This window comes from Nelumbo lutea, chromosome 1 (genome assembly GCF_056320005.1).
Source record: "Nelumbo lutea isolate HS-2025 chromosome 1, American lotus-T2T, whole genome shotgun sequence".
Taxonomy (NCBI): domain Eukaryota; kingdom Viridiplantae; phylum Streptophyta; class Magnoliopsida; order Proteales; family Nelumbonaceae; genus Nelumbo; species Nelumbo lutea.
This window is the reverse complement of record NC_142684.1, coordinates 164394550-164410217: the sequence shown is the minus strand read 5'-3', so window position 1 is coordinate 164410217 and position 15668 is coordinate 164394550. Positions and strand designations below refer to the sequence as shown.

The 15668-nt window shown below is 31.0% G+C and overlaps 1 pseudogene; it reads left to right on the top strand.

The window, feature by feature from the left end:
- The first annotated feature begins 3430 nt into the window (after nucleotides 1-3430).
- LOC148878892 (quillaic acid 3-O-glycosyltransferase CSL1-like) lies at nucleotides 3431-14227 on the top strand (annotated as a pseudogene).
- The last annotated feature ends 1441 nt before the right edge of the window (nucleotides 14228-15668 follow it).

Sequence of the window (15668 nt, the reverse complement as noted above, 5' to 3'; positions counted from 1 at the left end):
TGTTAATTTTTAACTTATTTTATTTAGTTGCAATGAAAATAAAATAAATTAAGACATGAAACAGAATAAAGTAAAATCCAAAACAAAATTAAACGAGAATTTGCTTTTTTACATTTGCACTCCCATACATTTGTACTAGTGCAAATAAAATTGCACTTCAACCAAACGCAGCCTGCAACACAAATTCTTTGCACACAAAACATGAAATAAGGCGTTTTATATATAATACACTAGATTAGAGGATATAACTAGAATATACTGAGATGATCTTAATAGTGGCACATGCATGAAATACGAATTAGCATTTTTAGTTCTTTTCTTCTTCTTAGTTTTCCTATAAGAATTTACGTGCTTCCCATATTTGTGTTTTTATGAAATAATTCAACAATGTTACCCATCTCATAGGGAACTTGGTCCCCATTTTAAAACACATTAGTTTGACCTAGCTTGCTTTCAATACATGCTTTGGACAAAACTATTATATACATTTGATTTCTTTTGGTATTTTCATCTCTCTCAATCAAACAATTGAATGAAAAACCTATTGATTGGACTCTCTTTTTACCCATTGGTATTTATATTTATTCATCAGGGCATTCAATTTGTTATTTATTAATTTGGTATCATCAGTGGCAGATTCTTCTTTATGTGCTTTCGTAGAACCAAATTTAGTCTCTTAAACACTATGAGTTATGTTTATCATTGGTTTAGTTATTTAAAATTAGTAAATTTTGGATTCTAAGGTTTTCCCCATTCTTCATGCATTTTTGTAATTGATAGTTATTTTCAAGGTTTTTAAAACTAAATCGGAAAATGAACCAGTCATGGGTCTGGTTTTTAGACCGAATGATTTGACCATTTGAATCGAATAGACGGTCCATTCTGACAAAAAATAAAAAAATTAAAATAGCCAAAATCCTTGGGTGGTTTGAATGGTTTGATTGCCCAGATCAGTGGTTTACTGACCAAATCAACAGTTTTCAACAAAATAACGATTCTAGGGTAAAACGGAGCTAATCACCTAACTGATTCCTGGTTTTTTCGGTCCGACCGTTTAGTCAGGTTTTGAAAACCATGGTTTTTTTTCCTTATTTTGTATATATGTTTTTAATTTCAGGTTCAATAATAAAAGCAAAAATTGCATTAGAAGACACGTTAGTTGGGGCATGGCTTAATAATATTCTTCCTCACATGTTAATTGGTTTTTAAATGATTTCCTACTTTTTTGTGACACCTCATTCCATCTCCATTTTAAATTCACAAGTAGCGGAGGGTCCCTGCTTCTGGAATGGAACCGTCGACTCGTTAACCCATTGACTTGGTCTTTGGCCAAAAATCATTGAATTGGTCAATGATCCATTGACCCGAGCAGTCGAATTGTCGACCCATTAACCCGTTCAATGGTTTTTGGCCATTTTTTTATTTTTTTAATTGGGAACCATCCAGGCAACCGATTTCGTTTTATCCTAACCTCGGTCCCTGGCAAAAAATCATTGAATTGGTCAACGACCCATTAACCCAGGCGGTCAAACCGTTGACCCGTTCAATGGTTTTTGTTTTTTTTTTATTTTTTTAATTATTGTTGTCAGAACAGGCCATCCGTTCGAACCGAATAGTCGAACCGTCGACCCAAAAATCGGTGGCCAGAATGGTTCCATTTTTCGGTCGTATGAGTCACACATTCAAATGACATTACACATATGGTACTGCTTAATGGACCTCACACACTCAATTTTTTGCTTGTATTTTTTTTTGTTAGAATGGGTTGTCCGTTTTTTATTTTTTTAATTGGGAACTGTCCAAGCAACCAGTTCCGTTTTACCCCAATCCCGATCCCTAGCAAAAAACCATTGAATTGCTTAACGACCCATTGACCCGAGTAGTTGAACCGTTAACCCGTTGACTCGTTCAATGGTTTTTGGCCATTTTTATGATTTTTTAATTTTTGTTGTCAGAATGAGTCATCCGTTCGAACCAGATAGTCGAACTGTCAACCCGAAAACTAGTGGGTAGGACGATTCCATTTTTGGGCCATATGAGTCACACGCTCGATTGACATAGCACGTATGATATTGCTTAATGGACATCACACACTCAATTTTTTGCTTATAATTTTTGTTGTCAGAATGGGTCGTCCGTTCGAATCGAACGATCGAACCGTTGACTCGAAAACCGGTGGGTAGAACGGTTCTGTAATTTTTTGCATGTAATTTTTTGTTGTCAGAACAGGTGGTTAGTTCGAACTGAATGGTCGAACTGTCGACCCAAAAACCGGTGGCCAGAACGGTTCCATTTTCGGGTCGTATGAGTCACACGCTCGAATGACATAACATGTATGATACTACTTAATGGACCTCACAAACTAAATTTTTTGCCTATAATTTTTGTTGTCAGAATGGACCGTTTATTCGAACCGGATGATCAAACCGTCAACCCAAAAATCGATGGCCAGAACGGTTCCGTAATTTTTTCTTGTAATTTTTGTTGTCAGAACGGGCCACTCGTTCAAATCGGACGGTCGAACTGTCGGTTGTTAGAACATTATTAACAACATTTATCAATAATAGTAAGTAATTATACTATTTAATTAAATAATTATTAATGATAGTTTTAATAATATTGTTTAGTTATTTTTAATATAATAGTAAATATTAAATTTATAAATAGGATTTATTAACAATATTCATTAAATTAATAATTACCAAAATTAAATTAAATTAACAGTATTTATTAATAACAATATTTATTAACATTATTTACTAAATTTAAAGTAAAATTAAAGTAAATATCTATTTATTAACAATATTTATAATAACAGTAATTATTAATTATAGTCACTAATTATATATTTATTAAATTAATGTAATAATCAGTAATCTATTAACAGTATTTTTTTAATAACAGTATTTATAATTTTAAAGTAAATATCTAGTTGTTAACAATATTTTAATAACAGTAATTATTAACTATAATCACTAATTATTAAATTATAGTAATTAATTACTATAATAATCAGTAGATTTTATTAATTATATTTATAATAACAGTAATTATTATTTATAATCACTAATTATATATTTATTAATTACTGTAATTGCTGGATTGTTCTCATGTGGGAATCTACTCCATTTTCGAAAGCACCCCAATCATATTGATTAATATATATATATATATATATATAAAAGATAAGATTTAATATTTATGTTATTATATGCATGGTCCGTACTTCTTTTTTAGCATCTTCATTTCTTTTATCTTACGCCGATTAAAGTAGTGTGACAACTTACACATACAGTTACCATACAAAATGTGAACAAGCTGAGAATCACATCAACTGATTTTTTTTTTTTTGACGAGGCTTGGAGCCTTAGGACTTTCATACTTAAATTTATTAGGAAACAAGTTACTTCAGTTCAGAAAATCGTGAAAGGAGTGGGAGAAGACATGGAGAACTTCCCTCTTCACGTCGGCCATGTTCGGAAGCTGCAAGCAGCCATCAACAGAGTGCACACTCTGATTCATTTTACATTACTACTGGCCTTGCTCTACTACAGAGCTTCAGTACTACTCTTTGACGGTAGTAAGAGCAATCTAGCTACACCGGTACCCATGTTGGCATGGGCTCTCATCTCCGCTTCTGAGCTTCAACTCTCCTTTCTTTGGCTCCTCCGCCAGGCCTACCGCTGGCGTCCAGTGTCTCGGACTGTGTTCTCAGGGAGACTTCCCCCAGATGACAAGCTGTCGGCAATCGATGTATTCATTTGCATAGCTGATCCCAAGAAAGAGCCCACGGTGGAAGTCATGGACACTGTGGTATCGGCCATGTCCCTCGAGTATCCACCGGAGAAGCTCACTGTATACCTCTCCGATGATGCAGGCTCACCCCTTACGCTATACGCCATTCGTGAGGCATCTTCCTTTGCAAGGTCTTGGCTACCTTTCTGCAGCAAGCATGGCATAGAAACAAGGTCTTGGCTACCTTTGGAGCAAAGAATTCATAGAAGAGCGAGAGGCCATCAAGGTATGTATATATTTTAATTAGATTAATGAGTATTATATTTCTCTTAATTTTAATATAAATATGATTATATTATAGGTCAACAGATGTAGTACTAAAATCGTCTATTATGTTGTGTTTGATTTTAGTCCAAATATGAGTCTTTTAAGAAACGGGTGGATCAAGCCAGCAGAGAAAATTGTGGGATTCAAGAAAAAGATCATCCTCCTGTTGAGGTAAATATTATTTCTTTTATATATATAAACCTGTTTTGTAGGGAGAGTCTTGTGGGTGAGATATGCGACTGTAGTGTCTTGTGTAGGTGCAGGAAAACCGATGTAGTATTTTAGTGGACAATGACAAGAAAATGCTGTGATTATGGTTGCATTAGAAATATTACAACTCATACTAAGTAAGCAAGGTTTATCTAAAAAACCCTTTCTAATATTGGAATCTTCTATTTTGAATCGTAAAATAGAGACTTGTTGGTATGATTTTTAATGAGAGAGAGAAAGAGATTGATATGATATATTTTATATATGGATACATTGACACATGCACCCTTATATGTGCATTGATACATCAAAGTTTTACAATTTTTGGGGGATATATCTTATCCCTATAATCATATATATACTAAAAGAAAAATGGGTATGGATAGAATATCCAAGTTTCATCAAGTGAATTATGGCCACTATGGGGGTAAAGACGAGTAGTCAATAAAAAAAAAAAAACTTTCATCAAATGGAATCTAAGGACAAACTCTTTATTTAAGAAATAAAATCTGAGTTTAGAAAATTACAATTATGCCATCCAAAATTAATAAATACTTATGATAGTGAATTTTCAAAATATTACAATAATACCTCTAAAATTAATCATTACTTTCTTTTTACATTGTGTGTGTGGCCTTATATTTTCAAAATATTGCAATAATGCCACCAAAATTAATCATTACACTTTTTACATTATGTGTGTGACCCCATATTTTAAATTATTACAATAATACCACCAAAAGTAATCACTATTCCCTTTTACTTTTATTTATTATTCTTTTTGTTTCTCTCTTCTCCCCTCCATTCTGTTTCTCCCAAGTCTTAGATAGGGGTATTTTTCATCTAGATCTTTCTTCTTTCTCTCTCTTTAACAACCTATTTATTTAATATCAATTAATTAATTTATACTCATGTAACATAATTGATTTAAACTTTTTAAAATTATGCTCAAAACAACCTAGACCATTTCATTATTTATATTTTTTAACTTAATTACTTTAACAATTTTACTATTTTTGTTCTTTTAAATTTTCATTATTTTTGTACTTTTAATATTATACTAACAACCTTCCTTAAATATTTTTTTATTTAATTTTTATGATTTTTACTATTTTTTGAGATACAACATTTATGATTTTTTATTTATACAAATGGTATTTTAATGTAATCAAAAGAATGAATATATTTTAAGAAGACCTTATATTTTCAAAATATTACAATAATGCCATCAAAGTAATTATTACTCTCTTTATTTTCATCTATTATTCTTTTATGTCTCTCTCTTCTCCCCTCCATTATACCTCTCTCTCTCTCATAAGTTTTAATGTAGTAATATTTTTCATCTAAATCTTTTCCTCTCTCTTGTCAAGTTATATGATGACAACCTATTTAATTAATATCAATTAATTAATTAATTTATATTTATAATATTATACTCAACTCAATTATATTAGTTTGTTATTTTTAATATTATTTAACCTAATTAGTTTAAAAGTTTTATTTTTTGTTCTTATATTTTTTTATTATTTTTTACTTTTAATATTTTATAACAGCCTTGCTTAAAATATTTTTATTTCATCTTATTATACTATTTTTTGAGATACAAACTTTATGATATTTTATTTATAGAAATGGTATTTTAATGTAAGAAAAAGAAGGAATGATTTTTAAGAAAATTTTACAGTTGTTATTTTTTTTTGCATTTTCTAAGAAAATTAATGTTAATTTTTCTATTTGTTTTTCTTTTATTGATTGCCATCTTCAATGCCAAAGGCCCATTTTGATTAGGTGACACATGGACCAAAATGGAGGGGGGGAGAGAGAGGAGTTATGTGGGACTAGATGACACAATTGGGGTGAAAGAGGGGGTTGTGTGGGGCCTAGTGTTATGAGAGGGAGACAAAGAGAGCTTGTGTGGAGCCTAATCTATACTATCTATAAAAGTACAAATAGATGTGGTTCGCTTTTGGAATTTTCACCATACTAAAAAACCCATCTCTAAGGTTTGAATCAAAGAGTGAGCAATGGTAAATATATAATTTTGTTTTGTTATTTAATGCTTATCAGGAAATGATTCTTCTTTCTCATTTAATACTTATTACAAAAAAAGACACAAAACTCCATTTTTTATCTTCATAATTGTAAAACAAGTCAATGGAAAATTTGTTATTTAACATTCCCATTTAATGCTTATTAGGGAAAATACACAAAAAACCCTCTTTTTATTCAATAATTGGAAAACAAACCATGGCAATTGTTGAAACCTCCCTAGAAGTTTTAGACTGTTGCCCAAACCTCTCCTGAAGTTTGGTAATTGCAATCACCTCCCCTAAACTTCTCGACATAGTTGCAAGTAGACTCCTTTGTAAAATCCTCTAACAAGAGCCATGAAAAATGTCCAAAATACCCAAGTAATTATTATTGAAACTGGTTTATACATAAAAAGCATTATAAGTGTTATGAACAACAAGAGAAAAGAATTTACAGTTGCAATTTTACCTTTGAGAAATTGATATGAAGGGAAAATTTGGAAAATACATCAAATCTGAAAAAGAGATTAAAAGGGATTGGGGAAATTTTGGAAAATGCATGGGTATTTTAGACATTTGGTGCTTTTTGTTAGAAGATTCTAATAGAGGGTCTACTTGCAACCATGTCAAAAAGTTCATGGGAGGTGATTGCATCTACCAAAATTTAGGGGTGGTTCAACAATGATAAAAATTTTTATGGGAGGTTTTAGCAATTTATTCTTTCATTTATTTAAATTAAGAAAACTGAAAGTACATATTATGTTCTCAATAGCCAATGTTGGGCCACATTAATCACCATGAAGAGATTTTCAACTTGCAAATCAATGAGCAATTTATTCTTTAATCTATATGGTGGGTCAACTTTTAATTTCCATTACCTTAAAGCCCACATCATTGGATGGCAAGATATCTACAAGAGTAAGTGATAGTTTTAGCAGTTGAAGTAACTGGAGTTAGATTTATCATATAGAAGTTAATTCTTTCAAAGATAACAAGATTTCAAATAAAATTCTAATGAAGGTAACTGATAAAAATTATTAATTTTATTAATGAACCATAATAAATAAGAATGATAAGAATTTTATTAATTCTCGTTACCTTTGCAAGAATTTTATTTGGACATATCTATATATTAATGAACCACAATAAATGTGATAAATAAGAATAATTTTTTTAGAAGTAGAAATATAAAAAATTGCAAAAACAATTTAGAAATATATTATATACTATCGTCATCACAAAATTTGTCATGTGCAAAGCGTGTACATAAATACTAGTGTCATAAGTAGGGGGAAAGAAAAGAGGGTTGTGTGGGGCTTGATGGGGCCTATGTTAGGGGAGAGAGAGAGAGAGAGAGAGAGAGAGAGAGAGAGAGAGAGAGAGAGAGAGAGAGAGAGAGAGAGAGAGACATGACTTTGTTTAGGTGGAGCATTGGTCACATAAATTTGATTAGATACATCAAGGGAAGTGAATAGTTAAACAATAATGATTTTCTTTTTGATGAAAGACAAATTCATTCCAAGAATCACTTAGGTTATGTTTGGTTTGAAGGAAAAGATAGGGAAACCGATGCAAGGTTTGTAAAGGTTTCCTTTCCCTACTTTTTCCTTCAAACCAAACACAACGTTAGTAGCCAACTTTGACCAAAAATAATTATTCACCTTTAGCTTATGTTTGGTTTGAAGGAAAAGGTAGGGAAACAGAGGAAAATCTATACAAGATTTGTAAAGGTTTCCCTTGCTTTTTCCTACTTTTTCCTTCAAACCAAATACACCATTAATGTACAAAGTTTACTAGCAATCAGGGATCAAAGTATTGGTACTGGGTATCATATCGGATAAGTCGGATATGGATACGGATACTGATACACTTTGAAAACGTATGGATACGAACGAAAGATATAGAAACACTTGAATACACTAGTGAAATGCATACAAATCACATAAATACATTAATAATACTAAACCAAAAGCTAAATTATCTATGAATAAGATATAAAGACATGAGAAATGCATACTTCAATAGGTTATGTGAAGAGAAATATTGCAATAAACAATATCGGGACTCTAGAACATTCAAACATTGTACAATAATTATCATTCTTTATATTTTATAACTATAATTTTCAACTTTTATTAATTTTTTAGAATATTTATTAATTTAGTATTTTATTTAAATAACAACTATTTTTTAAATAGTAAAAATGTTTTCATTTTTAACATATAATATTTTTATTTTACACATAATTTTAAAATAAAACAAATAAATCATTTAAGGTAGATAAATAAATTATATTTAATTTTCTGTTTTATTAAATCTTTTGGGAAAATTAAATCTTAGATTATTCGTTTTAGTTTTTTATAATTATAATTTTCTGTTTTCCATTAATTTTGTTGGGAAAATTTATTTATTCAGTATTTGTATATGATAACTATTTTTTCAAATAATAACCATGTTCTCATTTTTACATATAATTATGTGTAAAATAAAATATGTAAATCATCTAAGGTAGATGAAATATATTATTTTTATAATTTTTAGTTTTTATTAATTTTTTTGAAAAAATGAAATCTTAAACTATTTATTTCATTTTTCATAATACTATTTTTAACTTGTATTAAAGATGAAAAACAATCCAAAAGTACTCAATGAACAATTTTGTCAAGCTAGACATAGATACGCCTCTGTATCAGTGTGTATCGAACTGTATCCACCGATACAGTGTGATATAGCCCGATACGGTGGCATATAATACCGATATGCACGACTCATGAGATATGTATCCAATCGTAGCGTATCATGTATCCATGATCAAGGATATGGATATGATATGCCTCATATTGGGAGTATTGTATTGATACCTTAGTCCTTGCTAGCAATGTAATGAGCCAAGTGGTTCTTGATTTTTAGAATAGGCCCTCTCTTAGGTGGGCCATCCAATGAAGGTTCTTGATGTTTTGAATATTTTCCATATGGTAAATTGTGTAGGCTCCACCGCTCCAATATGGAACTAGCAGAGTTGGTATTATACCCCTAGATCCAAACCTCCATTAATTATTATGTGAAAAAATCTCCAGATTTGTGTTAAATTGGCCAAATTGACAATGCAAAAGTGTGATATGGTTGAGAAAACAACGACAATGTTCTTGAATTTAGGACCTATTCAGGAGACAGACTTCGAGCTTGGCCCATGAACATTTTACATTGCTTTAGGCTTAAGCTTTGGTCCAAACCCTATTCAATTTTGGCAATAGCTAAGCCTGAGCCTAGCCTATGAAAAGGTTTAGTGTATCAAGTAGGAGTATAAATCATTACAAACAAATGTATGCAAAATTGAATTGGCTGCAAAATTTGTATTCGCTTTGGATTTGTGCTACAAACGGTGTCCACAGTGCAAATCTGAATTAATTATAAATTTTGGACATAGGTCAGTTTTGCAACCACTTGTTTATAATTATCATTTGCACTCTTAAGTGATGCAAAATCTGTACTTTTTTGTCTCATTTGCACTTATTGTCAGTGCAAATTTTACATATAAAAAATTGATGCAAAATTTGCACTAAACATAGCCTTGTATAGGTTATGTTTGGTTTCAAGGAAAAAGTAGGGAAAGGAAAGGAAAGGCAAGGAAACCTTTACAAACCTTGTATAGGTTTTGATACCTTTCCCTTCCTTTTCCTATGTTTTCCTTCAAACCAAACATAGCCTTAAGGTATTAATTTGTATTAACCTTCATTGAATCATATATTTAAGGCTTCTTTGGTTCTTCTCATAATTAAATCCTATAATTAAATACATACATAATAAATTAACAATTTCAATAACATAAAAACTTATACTTTTAAAATCTTCTTGGAAAAAGTAGTGTTTTCATCTTCCTTCAAACCAAACATAGTCATAAGGTATTAATTTGTATTCACCTTCACTGAATCATATATTTAAGGCTTCTTTGTTTCTTCTCATCATTAAATCCTATAATTAAATACATACATAATAAATTAACAAATTCAATACCATAAAAACTTATACTTTTAAAATATTATTGGAAAAAGTAGTGTTTTCATCTAGATGGTGGTGGTAAGAAATTAAATCATTTGGGTCAAATGGGCCAATTCATGTTGCCACAATTAAATAATAAAATTCAAAAATATATAAAATGAAAAAAATATAGAATTTAAAAAAAATGGGAACATTTTTAACATCATATATTTGACATATTAAACAATAATAAGTATGATAAACAATGTTTTAAAAACTGACTTGGAGGATGACCCACTTTTACCTTCAGGTCATAAGTCAAATTGCTCTGCATCAACATTATGTGTTAGTGTGTGTGTAAAAATACATATTTCATCAATAAATAATATAATTATGTTTTATGTATATCATAGTTATGTTATACATATATTTTATAATTATGTTTTATATATATTACATATAATATATGTATTATGTTACATTATTTATGTTTTCGATTCCGTATTAATTTTTTATTTATAAAATATTAAAAATTGTAATTTGGGGTCAAAAAAAGGTTTTTTTTTTGTGAAAATAGCAAGGCAAGGCACATAATTCCCTTAGGACATATAGATCTTGAAAAGTTACTCAAAAAAAAAAAAAAAAAAACAAAAAGATAACCCCAGTTGGATATTGGAGTGCAAAGTTATGGCTTTCAAAAGTTTGCACATAATTAAGTGTGCAACATGCGACTTGGTTGGTCGGTCGAATAGGTCAATGGTTGAACTACCCAAGTTAGACGGTTTTTAATCAAAATGGGGAGTTTCAACAAAACCACACCTAGAATTAAGGCTGAGTGACAATTCAAATGGTTCAATTGGGCAGGTCAACAACAAGTCAAAAACATTGATTATAAATAAGAAATGCTTTTATTAATGATGAAAATGAAATGTAAAATTTAAATTGGAAGTAAAACTATTTGTCTATTATCTCTCATTAAATCTCATACCTAAGGTATATTCTCTTATTAAATCTCATATTTAAGATATATTTTTCTCATCATTAAATTCTACTGATTAAATGGCTACAACATTAACTTTGATAATATAAAAATAAATATTTTGAAAAATGATTTAAAAACAAAACCATTTTCTTCCCTCTCGGTGGTGGGTAAGCAATTCAACCATTTGGGGTCAAATTTGTTAATAAATAATGCCATAATTAAATAATAAAAAATTAAAATATATAATATAAAAAAATTAAATGAATTGGGCATGCCATTAATATTGTATATTCATTATAGTGAATAAAAATAAGTATGAAATGTAAGAAGTATTTTTATAAATGATGAAAATGGAATACCAAAATTAAAATCAACCTAGAAATGAAATAATGTCATAATCAAATAATAAAATTTTTAAAAATAGAAAATACAAAGAATCACAAAAATAAATATTATACATAAGATATAATTTTATTAATAATGGAAATGTAATACAAAATTTAATGTCAACCTAGAAATCAAACTATTTTTCTTTTTGGGTCATGGGTTAGTGATTTGGGTCAAATGGACTAATTGATAATATAATAGTTAAATAACAAGTATTAAAAATATAATAAAAAGTACATGTAATCAAAAGAATATATAAAAAAGTATATATTAATTATATCAAACAAAAAATTAAGTGTGATAAGTAAAAATGATTTATATAATGTAGATGAAATATATAATTTAAAACTAGTCCAAAAGCAAAGTTATTTTCTTATTTAAATGGTGAGTCAATGATCCAACTTTTCAAAGAAATTCATGATGTCATAATTGAATAATAAATATTTAAAAAAGATAGAACACAAAAAATAAAAAAAGTACAGAGTTTTGTCAAAAACCTTTCAAAACATTTCTAATATTATATAATCATCATATTAAATAAAATAATTGTTAAAATAAAAATTATTTTATTTAAGACAGAAATTGAATACAAAATTAATTTAGTAATAGTTGTAGTAGTAGTAGTAATTGTTTATTTTTAGTACAAGTATTTATGTTTATTTTTAACCATATTGTTACTTTTATTAATTTTAAAGTTCTATCCTAACTATGATATATCTATAATTAAAGTAATTAATATGAAAAAAAATCCATACATGCAACGCACGTACTTAATTACTAGTATGTTCAAAAGAGTATTAAATCGCTCCATTATGCCCAATAATACTAGTTTACAAGAACAAACCTAAGACATACCTGTAACCATAAGACTTCAGATTTCCTGCCCACAAGAACTCTGTCCACGCCTACCCACAAAACACTACCTCCATGCATTAGGAACATTTCCCCTCTCCTTACTCTCTTCATAGAGGAATTGATAGTAGCCTCTCTAAAGAACCCTCTATATAGAGTTCTTCAGACTCCTAACCTATCAAAGGAGAGTGAAGATTCTAGTTCTAATATGACTCCAGCAATTCTTAAATTATCTCCTATTGGAACTGCATTTTTCGAAGCAAATCCCAACTAGGATAGGAGTGGTCCTCAAGCCTATTCCTAATGAGATTCTAACACCTACTTCTCACTCTCTCTCTCTCTCTCTCTCTCTCTCTCTCTGAGAAGTCCTACTTTACTTCTCACAAACAAATAAAACAGAATTTACAGTCAAACCTATTTGCATTCCCGTACATTCACACCAATGCAAATGAAATTTGCACTCCGAGCAAAATGAGCCTAAGCAAAACATTGTGTAATAACATACTTGCTCTTTTGTAGGTGATACAGAATGAAGTATCAGATGCAGTTGGCCAGGAACAAGCTAATAAGATGCCCCTCCTTGTTTATGTTTCCCGTGAAAAAAGACAAAACTATCATCACAATTTTAAAGCTGGTGCCTCATTGGTCACATATCAAAGCAAAGAATCCATCTATATATGTTCTGTTATACAATTGATCAAGAATATGTTAACCTTTTGGTACTTTTTCTATATAAAAGAGGCTTTTTGTACCGTTCTCTGGTGAAGGATTTCTTTACTGGGTTCATGCTTCACTGCAAAGGATGGAACTCTGTCTATAATTATCCTTCAAGGCCGTCATTTTAAGGTTCTGCAACTGTCAGTTTAAACGATAGCATGGTTCAAAACATTAGATGGGGTTGTGGATTGCTTGAAGTGTGCCTCTCAAGGTTCTGCCCTTTGATATATGGATCATCAAGAATGTCAATTCTTCAGAGCATGTGTTATGCATTCCTCGCATTCCGGTCCTTCTATTCTTTCCCAATACTATGTTATGCTACCATCCCTTAGCTGTGTCTCTTCAATGGCATCTCCTTGTACCCAAAGGTAAGAAATGAATTACACCATTGCCAATCTCTTGGATTGTAGCATAGCAAACTATTACTCTTCCAATGCTAGAAAGTTTGATTTTGTTACAGGTTTCAAGTCCATGGTTCGCCATCTTTGCAATTGTTTATGTTTCTATCCTTTCTCAGCACTTATCAGAGGTCCTATTCGAGGCCGGATCCTTAAGAATGTGGTGGAATGAGCTCAGGATTTGGATGATAAAGTCAGTTACAGCCTATTTCTTTGCTTGTCTGGATGTTCTCATGAAATTGATTGGTTTAAAGAAGGCAAATTTCATAGTGACAAGTAAGGTTGTTGATGAAGCACATGTTGAAAGATACAAAATGGGTGTCTTCAGTTTTGAGGGGGACCCATTTTTTCTTCTCATATTGGTTACTTTAGTCACCCTGAACATGGTCTCCTTCACCGCTGGTCTGGGAAGAATGATATCCACAAACAAATATGATGACATCTTCGGGCATGTTTTCCTCTCATTTTTCATTCTAAGTATCAGCTATCCAATAATTGAAGGAATGATACTGAGAAGGGACAATGGACGTGCTCCGGTTTCGGTCACACTCATATCTGTGGCAATTTCCATGGTTATATTGAGTTTAGGGTGTACTCTTCTCATGTATTGAATAAGTTTATGGTGCATTGTGGTATGAATAAGTTTTTGGGATGATCCAAAACTAATGAAATGCTTTAATAGGTTAAGATATCTGTTGGGCTTATTGATTTTTCTTTCTACTTCCCCTGATTCAACATTCTTACTCTTTATGGTCTAGCAAGTCTTAAACATACGTAAAACTCCAAGATTTGGATTTAGGGCCTGTTTGGGAGGTCTGTAGTGTTGGTTGATCGAGCTGCTTTCACTGAATTGCTTTGGAGAAGCCAATGAAAGAAGCTTCAGTAGTGGAAAGCCATGCTTTTGGCTTTCAGACAAGCTCTCCAAAGTTTTCACCAACATGTCTTTATAAGCTATCCTGGTGGAACCCACCTCCCAAAGCCTGAAGCTGCTGTGTAAAATCTTTCCAAACCTTAGTAATAGTAGAATTCTTTGTAGAGACTTCATGCATTTTGGATGAGGTGCACTGCGCTAAGCTTGATGTGGGCTGGGCTGAGTTCCACGATAACTGATATCCCTTCATAAAAACCCCATCAAGGCTGTTCTTTAGGTAGAAATTCTCCATTTGTTTAAGAGCCTGGATCTCCTACAAGCAAAATCTCTGCTTACATAGCATCCAGATTGACATTAGGAATATCTTAAATTATGGAGAAATGTTCCCAATGTGTGGCTGAACTTCCATACTTTCAGTGTGCGTAGATCTTTTAATTGCTGGGAATTCCATTTACATGAATTGTTAATTCAAATACCCCTAAATAAGACTGGAGTTATTCTCATTTAAAATCACTTTTTAAAATCTTGATTTGGTCTTCAAGTCAATCGACCTTTTGATACAACACCTGAATTGGTATGGGGTTATGGAAAATGTTAATATCCATTTCAATTCCTTAAAAAGTCTTTGTTTGGATGAGTGTTAGCACCTAATTTTTGCTCGGTTCCTTTATCCTACCTCTTCGTACCTTCCTCTTAGACCGAGAAACTTGGAAATATAGCCAGATCAACTTGAGACTTTCCAAAATCCAAAATACCCTCATTTGACACAACCCACAGGACAAATAACCTTGATATCAACATCAACGTTCGATCAGACACTATCCCCAAATTTAGAAAACTATTACTTAGTTACACATCGATAAAACATTATCCATTTTTCATCATGCTAACCCTCTTTCTAATGGCCCTGATCTATGTGATATTCAAACTCCAATTCCTCAAAATCAAATCCAACACACCCATTACCTCAAGATCACTAGGAAGCAATCAACTAGCGAATTCCACCACAAATCTACGATGATCAATCGCAAAAACACCAATATCCTATTTTGATGGCCTTGAACAATTACCAAGATCGACTATATCTTTCTTAGATTAGAACTATCCACTTGACTTCTCCTCTTAATCTATGCCTACCCACCAAATTGTAGCTCAAAATTCCCCTGTTTGATCCACCATCA